This window comes from Sprattus sprattus, assembly GCF_963457725.1.
Source record: "Sprattus sprattus genome assembly, chromosome: 20".
Classification (NCBI taxonomy): Eukaryota; Metazoa; Chordata; class Actinopteri; order Clupeiformes; family Clupeidae; genus Sprattus; species Sprattus sprattus.
Window position 1 is genome coordinate 1,565,024 of NC_137918.1, and position 10,326 is coordinate 1,575,349.

Below are 10,326 nucleotides of genomic sequence, written 5' to 3' on the forward strand. Positions count from 1 at the left end.
TAAATGATTCACATTGCAAGAACGTTTAGTAAAATGGTGCGGCTCCTTTAAGGAGCACGTACAGGGAGGGACAACGGTGACGCATAGTGTGGATGTAGCAACAAACATTTATGTGCTGTGAAAGTATGTGAGTAACGTGAGTTTTATTAAAGCATAGCGTGTGTAATGTGTAGCTATTTCATTCCGTTTGCTAACATTTCCTGCTGTCTGTATTTACTAACCAGCAGCAGACGTAAAGGAAAGGGAATTAACCCTGAAGTTAAAAACATGCAATCTACTTCGGCCGTGGAGCATTTGACTCCCCTGCAATATTCAACTACGTTCAGAGACAGACAGCAGGAAATGATAACAAACGGAATGAAATAGCTACAGATTACACACGCTATGTTTTAATAAAACTCACGTTTTATGCTACACCAACGGAGGCACAACAGACATCACCATGCGCTGCTAACCTGTTGCAAAGTGGATGCGAGAAACCATGTCACGTGATCACGTAGGCCCACTAGTCGTGTGATTGCCGTGCTGTGGGGAGCGCTGCTGCGCCGTAGGCTATATTAAGAACATGATGTGAACAGTTTCCCCGTGCGTGTCATTGTTTTTGGCGAAGTCATTTAAATACTCGATAATGTAATTTTGCACATCGTTTGAACAACAATGACGATATTATCGCAGACGATATATATCGCCCACCCCTAATTGCAGTCTCTGTATGCTCTTGCCAGGGATCCCAATGAGGAGTGCGTTACAGTAGTCCAGTCTGGAGGAGACAAAGGCATGGACAAGCTTCTCTGCATCTGCCAGGGTGAGTGATGGCCGGAGTTTGGCAATGTTCCTGAGGTGATGGAATGAAACCTTGCAGAGGTGTTTGATGTGGGTGTCATAGGTCAATTCAGCATCTATTTTAACACCCAGGTTGGTAACTGATTTAGAAAGAGAGATGTTTTGGCCAGAGAAGGTAATGCTAGTGATGGTGGAAGAGCGGAGCTGATGTGGTGTGCCGACTAGTATGGCTTCCGTTTTCGAACTCTTCAGCTGCAGGAAGTTTACCTTCATCCACGCCTCAATCTCCTCCAAGCAGGTGGTCAGAGTGGATGTTGGCAGAGGTGCAGCAGAAGTGGGTGTTGTCCTAATGTAAAGCTGTGTGTCATCAGCATAGCAATGGTAGGAAATCCCATGCTTGCTGATGACATTTCCCAGGGGGAGCAGGTAGAGGGAGAAGAGGGTGGGGCCCAGCACAGAGCCTTGAGGGACGCCGCAGGTGACGTTGTGGGTGTACGATTTTGCACTGCCCAAGGCGACGTGCTCAGTTCTGCCGGTTAGGTAGGAGGTGAACCAGTTTAGTACATTGCCTGAGAGCCCAATGGTGTATTGCAGGCGGTGGAGGAGGATGTTGTGATCCACTGTGTCGAAAGCAGCTGTTAGGTCCAGGAGGATGAGGAGAGATGGGGAGCCAGTGTCTGCTGCCATCAGGAGGTCGTTGGTGACCCTCACCAAGGCTGTCTCTGTACTATGGCCAGTACGAAAACCTGACTGCAACTTCTCAAAAAGGTTATTAAGTTTGAGGTGATCTTGGAGTTGTGCTGCAACAGTTTTTTCCAGAACCTTTGACAGGAAAGGAAGATTGGAGATGGGCCTGTAGTTGGAAAGGACTTCAGGATCAAGAGAGGGTTTTTTTAACAGTGGTCTGATGACAGCAGTTTTTAAGGAGTTTGGGATATGGCCGGCCAGGAGGGAGAGGTTAATGATCCTGGTGATGAGTGGAGAGATGGCAGAGATGTTGGTTTTCAGCAGGGTTGAAGGGAAAGGGTCCAAGGCACAGGTGGACAGCTTCATTTTTCTGATGATAGCCTCCACCTCTTCCTGCATGACATCAGAGAAGAAGCAGAGGGGCGGGACAGACTTTAACAGTGAGTTGGCAGATGTGAGAGGCATGGCAGAAGTGGTGGAGAGGTGTGAGCGGATGTTCTCAACTTTTTGTCTGAAGAAAGTCATGTGCAAGTTGCACCTTTCTTCAGTGACCTCGGAAAAGGATGGTGAAGGGGGTTTGAGAAGGTGATTTATTGTGGAGAAAAGTTGTTTGGAGTTACCAGGGCTGCTGTTGATGATGGTAGAGTAATGCTTGGACCGTGCATCCCTCAGAGCATCTGCATATGCCCTCCTGTGTTCCCTGTAGGCTTGTTTGTGAACAGTCAGTCCAGAGGCCTTGAGCCGCCTTTCAAGGACACGCCCAGCCGTCTTCATCTTCCGCAGCTCGCAGGTGTACCAGGGTGCCGAGCGCAAAAATGAAACTGACCTAGATTTTAAAGGGGCATGATGATCCAGAAGACTGCTCATAGACTGGTTGTAGTGATCCACTGAGTCAGCAACACAGAGGAAGTCAGTAGAGCCAGAGGAGAGAAGTTGAAGGTCCAGGGCCAGGGCATCCGCGTTGATGTTTTTTAGGTTTCTGAATTGGATCTGCCGCTTGGGTTTTGAGAGGGGGGAAGGAAAAGGCAGCTCCATTGACACAACCTTGTGATCGGAGACACCAAGATCATAAACCTGTAAGTTTCTGATGGGGGCGGAGTTAGAGATGACCAGGTCAAGTGTGTGTCCCCTGGAATGTGTGGGAGCATCAACATGTTGTTGTAGGTCCAGAGAGTCCAACAGTTGAAGGAAGTCGGCAGCTGAGTGGCATGAGGGAGTGTCAACATGAATATTTAAATCTCCCAGGATTATGATATTGCCAGAGGTAGTACAGAGTGTTGTGAGGAGATCAGACATTTCTGGGATGAAAGCAGAATTGGGTTTTGGAGGCCGGTAGATGAGGATAACAGTCATGGGAAAAGGGGGCTTACATTTAAAAGCAAGACACTCACAGGAGGATGTTGTAGGCAGTGGGATGGGGAACAACTCCAGGGCCCTGTTCGGTGTACAACTGAAGCTAAGATAATTAATTTAGCTCGCAACTGGAGATTAACTAGCTCGCTAATTGAGAACAGGCCAAGCCCGTCTGGCGATGGGCGCTAATTTATTTTAACCTCTCGTTAATTTATCCCAGGCTAAAATCATCAGCTAAATTGCGCGTGCACGTCCTGCTTTAAAAGGCATGAAAGGTCGATAACCAAAACCAGGATTTTTTGAACGGCATTATAGTCTAAACTCAAAGAAAAAGACTATTTTTTTTCTCTGCTAAGGCGGGATATGACCATGAACGCGTTATGAAGAATTCAAGACCATAATCATGTCAAAATTCATCACTGTCACGACTGCAACAGCATTAAAGAAACTGTCCATAGGCTGTCTAAGTAGTGATATCTTTTCTTGATCCGAACATGTGACTTTGGTGCAGCGGGCAGAGCGTAGGGCTTACATGCAGTTAATCACCGGTTCGATTCCCTTCACCTTTGTAAGAATTGTAGTTTTAAATCGCTTTGAATAAAACCGTCTGCTAAATGACTAAATGAAAATGTATTAATAAGAAATTCAATAAATTGAAGCAATGCAAATAAATTGTGTTTCTTTCTTTCTTCTTATCATGCAACCACCTTACCATCCACATCCACCACTGCACAAAAACTAGACACGTTTGCAAAACGAAACGTTTGCAATGATGTAAGTTAAAGTAGGTAAAACAACTTTAGCCAATATCTCCGTAATGGTGATGGGTTATGTGCTCAAATTTCCTGGGATCAAAGAAAACGTTAGTATTCATGTGCAAACTAAAAATCACGTCTCAGGCTGAGCATGAAAGTTATTTCTGGTTTATCAACTGTACCAATGTCATATAGTTATGAGTGCTTTGTTCTCCGCATCGCCGACATTACAAAAATGAAGGCTACCACTCAAGAAAGTGATGACATTCAATGTTTGACGGTGGTGTATGCAATAAATGACTCTAGAAGGTCTTCTAAATTAATTATTCCTTGTCGGGTGGATCGGTAGCGCTCATACAAGAACTCATCATGATGGAAAAATGGACCTTCTTGGCAATCGCAAAGATCTCTTCCTACGCTAATCAAACTATGACTCCTTGTCAATGGGATCCCTCCTTTTGGCGTGGGTGTGGCAAGTTTAGCCAGCTAAACTTTGCTTAGCCTGCCCTGGAGCAGGCTAGGGCTAAGCGATTAATTACCATGGAAATTGAGCAAAAGTTGCTACGCCGAATCCGCTAAAGCGGTGTTGTCTTTTTTTAGCCTGGAATTTAGCTCGCTAAACCGCTTAGCGAGTGTCGCCGAATAGTGCCCAGGTCCTGTCGATGGATGACAGCGAGGCCACCACCACGGCCAGTGCTGCGAGCTGCCTCCAAGTAACTGTAACCTGGGGGACAGGCTTCATTAAGGGCAGAGTGGTCTGAGCTGGGTTCTAGTGGTCTGATCTGGGTTATTGTGGTCTGAGCTGATAGAAAGAAGGGAACTTTAAGCCACTACACTGCCTGTGCCCGATGCGGATCCACGTTGATGTTGTTAGTAAACAAACCAGGTGGGAGCACATCTCCGTGGTCTTTGCGCATGCCCGAGGCAATGTAACAGCTTCACATTTTGCACATGTATACAGGTAACGACAAGAGCCGTTTCCCTTGAAAATCTTCACACCTACACGCGAATACGATACGATAAACTGATCTGATCTCAGTGGCACATGTATAAGGCCCTACTGTCTACCGCATTCCATCGGGGAAAAGACCGTTTAATGCGAACAGGCGGAGATTGTTGCTTCAAGCTATAAAACAAGTGGACTGAAGACATAATTTAAAATGCACGCATGTGGCTCACATTTTATATCTGGTAAGTTAATTTTGTTTATGTTAGCTCATTTGAAATTGTGTTAGTTAAATTTGATATAACTTAGTTGGCCAAAACATCTCCCTAGATAGCTAATGTTATCCATATCTAACTTATATTAGCCTTGCAATTTTAGGTTAACTTACCGTTAACGTTAGCTAACCATTAACGTTAGCTAACCGTTAATGTTAGCTAGTTCATAGTACATTCATCTATTCATTTCATACAATGATACAATGCATACAATGATCGTAGGTTGAATCTGTGCTTAATTTACTCTTACGAGAAGCCTCAATGAACTACGAAAGCCCCGACTTTGTCCCTTCGGTATTTGAGAACCGTAAATCAAGCCAGAGACCTGAAGCTAAATTGGAGAGGTAAGGCGTGTTTGCTCTTGATAAGTTAGCAGCCAATGGCCATGCACCGCAGACAACGTAGATATAGGCATCGAGTGACTTGAATGATCGTAATGTATCTTTTGTGTTCACACTGGGTTTTTCAATTAAGTATGTATAAATATCTGGTCATTTTGATGGGTCAACTATCCAATCCGTGATCGAATATGGATCGGGAAGTTGGATTCCATCACTTTATGTCAATTTATTAACATAACTTTCGAGAACATTAGGATAAAGCGAACGCAAGTATGAACTTAAGCCATTTCTTTTGCCCCCAGAATGCGTGCGCAACCTAGAACGCAGGAGCATTGTTTACCAACGGCGAAAGGGTCTATACGCAACTGTGAGGTGCGCGAATGGACAGAGCGGACAGCTGCCAATCACTTAATTACTCAACCTGCGTATGCATCCTGACTTCATCAGTCAGTTTCAATATTCATGGCTTTCAATGTATTAAAATATCTGCTATGTTGAGAACTTAATCAGGTGTAGGCTATTACTTGATTTGTCCACGCGTTTGAACGAGTACGAGTAGAACGCGGGCCTTAAGAGGGCAGACAACCGCATTGGTTTATCAATGAAAGCTCAACTCGTTTGTGTTGCATCTCGAATATAACTAGAAAATGCATTTCCTGAAGGAAATACCAGTGCATGAAATGCAAAGGTTAAGAAAGGAAGAAGAAAAGAAAGAAGAGTGAAAGAAGGAAAGAAGAAAGGAAAGAAGAGTGGAAGAAGGAAAGACAAAAGGAAAGAAGAGTGAAGAAAGGAGAGAAGAGTGGAAGAAGGAAAGAAGAAAGGAAAGAAGAGTGAAAGAAGGAAAGAAGAAAAGAAAGAAGAGTGAAGAAAGGAAAGAAGAGTGGAAGAAGGAAAGAAGAAAAGAAAGAAGAGTGAAATAAGGAAAGAAGAGTGAAGGAAGGAAAGAAAAGTGGAAGAAGGAAAGAAGAGTGGATGAAGGAAAAAGAAAGGCAAGAAGAGTGGAAGAAGGAAATAAGAAAATAAAGAAGAGTGAAAGAAGGAAAGAATAAAGGAAAGAAGAGTGTAAGAAGGAAAGAAGAGTGAAGAAAGGAAAGAAAAGTGGAAGAAGGAAAGAAGAGTGGATGAAGGAAAAAGAAAGGCAAGAAGAGTGGAAGAAGGAAAGAAAAATGGAAGAAGAAAATAAGAAAGGAAAGAAGAGTGGAAGAAGGAAAGAAGAGTGAACAAGAGTGGCTCTGGATGAAGAGATAAAGAGAGAGTGAAAATATTTAAAAAAGGAGATAAAAATGGAGTGAAGAAGAGAGATTGAGTGTGAGAGAAAGTTGACTGAGAGAGAAAGATGGAGAGAAAAAAAAATAGAGAATGGATGGTGTCTTAATGTTCCTAGTTACAGTTAAATTGAGAGGGACAGAGAGAGAAGAGGTTCCTTTGATTTGGCACAGGTGTCAGTAAAGCACAGGTGCAAGCCAGTTTAAAGACCCTATTATGATGTCATAATGGCCCAATGTAAGTCAATGGGAGAAATTTATATTCGTTTTTCTTTAATATCTTAAAAAGTATAAAGTTTAGAAAAGTGAAAAATACATAGCATAAGTGTCTTTTACAAGACCTACGCGACAAAGTTTGAATGAAGTTTCGGAATGAAGCGAAGCGGTTCGGGCTGAATTAATCGCAGAAAAATGTAACAAGAATAAGAAGAAGAAGCCTAGGAATAACAATACAGGGCATTTCATGCACTGTAATAAACCGGTGCGGTTGAAAACTGTCGTTCCACTGCGAGGGCCAGCCCGACGTGCACGAATACACCTGTACAAATGCACATTCAATTTCCACTCAAAATGCTGTGAAAAGTTTGAAATTATCGATTTCCAACGCAGCCTCCACTGGTAAAAATAATGGTATGTAGGCTGTTGGATGTTGATATAGAGTTCAGTAGTTTGCACATATATGAGTTTAACCTTGATAATCTTTGAACCATACATGATAGCACCATGGCGCTTGGACTATTGTCAATATATTAATTAGTCTATATATTTTGATTTAAAGTGAAAGCAAAATGATGGCCTCCATTATTTATGAAATGTAAAAAAAAACAAAAAAAAAACATTGATGTCTGCTGATAGGTAACACACTGCGCGAGTAGAGCCATTTTGACCCAGGAAAAACCCTGATATGGCAGGCACAAATGAGAGAAATTCTCTATAAGGAAGAATGTATATAAATATATAAGAGCTAAATATATATAAATAAAGTATAATATATAATGATATACAGTCAAATAAGCCTGAATCAGTATTATGTTTTTATAATTACATGACAGAGTGAAAATTAAAGACCAGATTTACATTGCTAAACCAAACAATGTTCATCTACAGTTATATTCATGCAGCCAGGCGTCATTACATAGCCTATAGGCAACATCTATGTCGTGTCTTATTAACACATGACAGTGTATAGGAAGAGGAGATAGTACTGTATCCTAATAGGATGCAAACTGCAACCCTGTACAAACAGAGCTGCGTGTGCGCAACGTTTGTCTAATACTGTTAACTAGTGGCTGGATCTCATCTGGTAGTTACGGGAATCAATACATGTGTTGTGTAGAGCTTTACGATGTCGACGTTCAGAATAATCACATGACCGGTGCTCTCTAGACAGCCTCCAGTCATCCGTAATAAAACGGGCAGCTTCTGGGTGGAGTTGGCTTAACGTGTACATAACTGATTACATATCATTTGCACATGATACTGTTTTCCTTTCCAGGATCACCATGAGTCAGCACTATTGCATAGGCGACAGCGGCCAAACGTGTATACTGTGACCCACATAAAGTATCGTGTGTGTTTGTTAGTAAATTAAACAAAGTTACAAAAAGCACAGATGACTAGGGGGGTGGCATGGCAGACGTGTTTCCCAAATGTGAAGTCACTACTGGAAACGTGCCACGGCCGGCTCGTAAAGCGAAAGCCAGGAAGCAGCGCTGGGACTCATTTATTGCAATTGATGATGACAAAACCGCATGGAGGAGAACGCGCACGACTCCACTGCATAACAGAGCTAAGCAAGATGTGAAGTCCTGTTCAATTTGAAACGGACACCGTGACACCACATCCCAGGGGGTGCGTTAAATAAAGCGGTCAGGCATTTCATACAGAGCAGTACAGAACAATAAAGAGAAGGCGATCACTTATTTTGAATTACGCTATGCAGTTCAGAATAAAGCAGCTATGTCTGACATGCAACATTGACCATACCCTCTCCGTAATTTTCTCATGTATTAGCTGAAAGGAGATATATTATATTATAATCTAGAAATCATTCCTTCATGTTCAATCATCGCAGCAACGCTGAATGCTGTTCTACTCAAGAATCTCGTCTCTCAACAGTCAGGATATTGCTAATTGCAACTGCCCAGAGTAAACAAGTTGATAGTAATTCAACGTTATCTACATTTCAAGTCAATAATATCCCTCTACTGCTTTGAGCCAGCAGTGTCTAAAGGTAGCCTGACATTCCGTGTTACACAGCTTCTTGATCTAGAAGAGATCTATCGTTATCTGCGCTAGTGAGTGATTCTATAATCTAATGGTAGATTATATTCATATTAAACGGACTAGGCTTAAAATAACCTACATTCCAAACTCCAGGATGACTACAGCGCAAAATTCCACCACATACGCTTCACTCTCAATAAAATAATTAGGATACCTAGCGAAATTATCCCTTTGATAAGTTAACGTATACAGAGAGCCACCTGTTTTTCCCAAAATAGTAACAGGGGTATTACAGAAAAATGAAGACGTAACGTGTAGATTCCTAACCCTAAAGACAACTAAGCTATATGATCTGGGTATATGTCTTAATTGTGCACGCGTAGACGACCAACGGGCAGGACATTATCAAACCCTCTGACTAAACATTTATTCTATCGCATAGTCTTGTATTACATCAAGGTTGACTGCGTTCAATTGAAACTGCGCGATTTCTGGAAATAACGACTGACGAAACAACACCGCACTATATTGAGTGCATCATCCAAGCTATGTGTGAGGTATATCAGCTATTTTAAACCATGGTTACTATTTTAAAAGACACAAAAGTTTCGGCGTTAGCCACCTAATCTATATGGATTGTTGGCTATCCAGCTTGTGCATCAGATATCCTAGCTATCCTAGCTGCGTTGGTGTTAGCGAGCTAGCTAGCTAGCAAACTGTCGCTACCTGACCTGCTAATCACGGACAATAATGTTTCTTACGTGGAATGCTACAAATAACGGTGGATATGCATCACCAGAGACTCACCCTTAATCCGTCTCGCGACCTCCACACAAGTAAAAATGAAAATATCTCCCAAATCTGATACAAAGGGAAGGCTCCTATGGGTTATTTGTTTATCAGGTTTTCAGTCTGCAGTGCCGACGGGAGATGCGCGTTCGTTACTGCCGCTTATGGCTACCCCCCCCCCCCCCCCCAACAACTTGACTCAACACGTGACGTCACCCACGCTGGTGTCATATGATAACGGAGTTCTTTATGGGAAATTTGCCAAACCCTTCTTTTTGATAAGTGTTACTTGCGAAACCGAAAGCTGTGGAATATTTTTTCAATGCGCTTTATGAACAGGAACACAGCTACTGTAGACAACTTGATGTATCAGCCGTTTTACTGTTCTCATCCCTCCCACCATGTTTGACATGTGTCAGCAATCTCAGTATAACGTTTTAACGTCAATGGCATACATACACTAAATGGTGGTTTGCACATTGAATCTGTCTCTTTTCTGTTTTTTACATTGAGGAATACACATTTGAAAATCCTCTGAAAAAATGTACAGTTTAGTTCTTTCACAATGACAACAAGCATAAAGAACAACAGTAAACATATCTTAGGTGTAAATGTACTGAAACTTTATTGCTAACATATATTTGTGTATATGTACACTTTACTGTACAACTGCTGAATATTTCAGCTTGAAGGGCCAGACCATACACACTGCTCTGGTCTCCCAGCAACACCAATCTCACCTACTCAAGGTCCAGAGAACAGTGTGCCACATTTCCTTGATTGCTAAATGGCCTCAGTCTTTACAGTAACCTTCAGCATGTTTCTTTTTTTTTTATCAAAAGAAGCTGTACTTTGCGTGGTCTTATTTCATGCTCAATTTACAACACACTGTCCAAGTCCACATAA

At 42.3% G+C, this 10,326-nt stretch overlaps 1 protein-coding gene across 1 annotated transcript in view; it reads right to left on the reverse strand.

Annotated features, from left to right (window-relative positions):
• grinaa (glutamate receptor, ionotropic, N-methyl D-aspartate-associated protein 1a (glutamate binding)) overlaps positions 1-9,572 on the reverse strand; it is a 45,029-nt gene extending 35,457 nt beyond the window's left edge. The window contains exon 1 of the mRNA XM_080859615.1: positions 9,439-9,572. The gene's annotated coding sequence lies outside the window, so the exon portion shown is untranslated. The remainder of the gene's footprint in view (positions 1-9,438) is intronic.
• Positions 9,573-10,326: the final 754 nt, after the last annotated feature.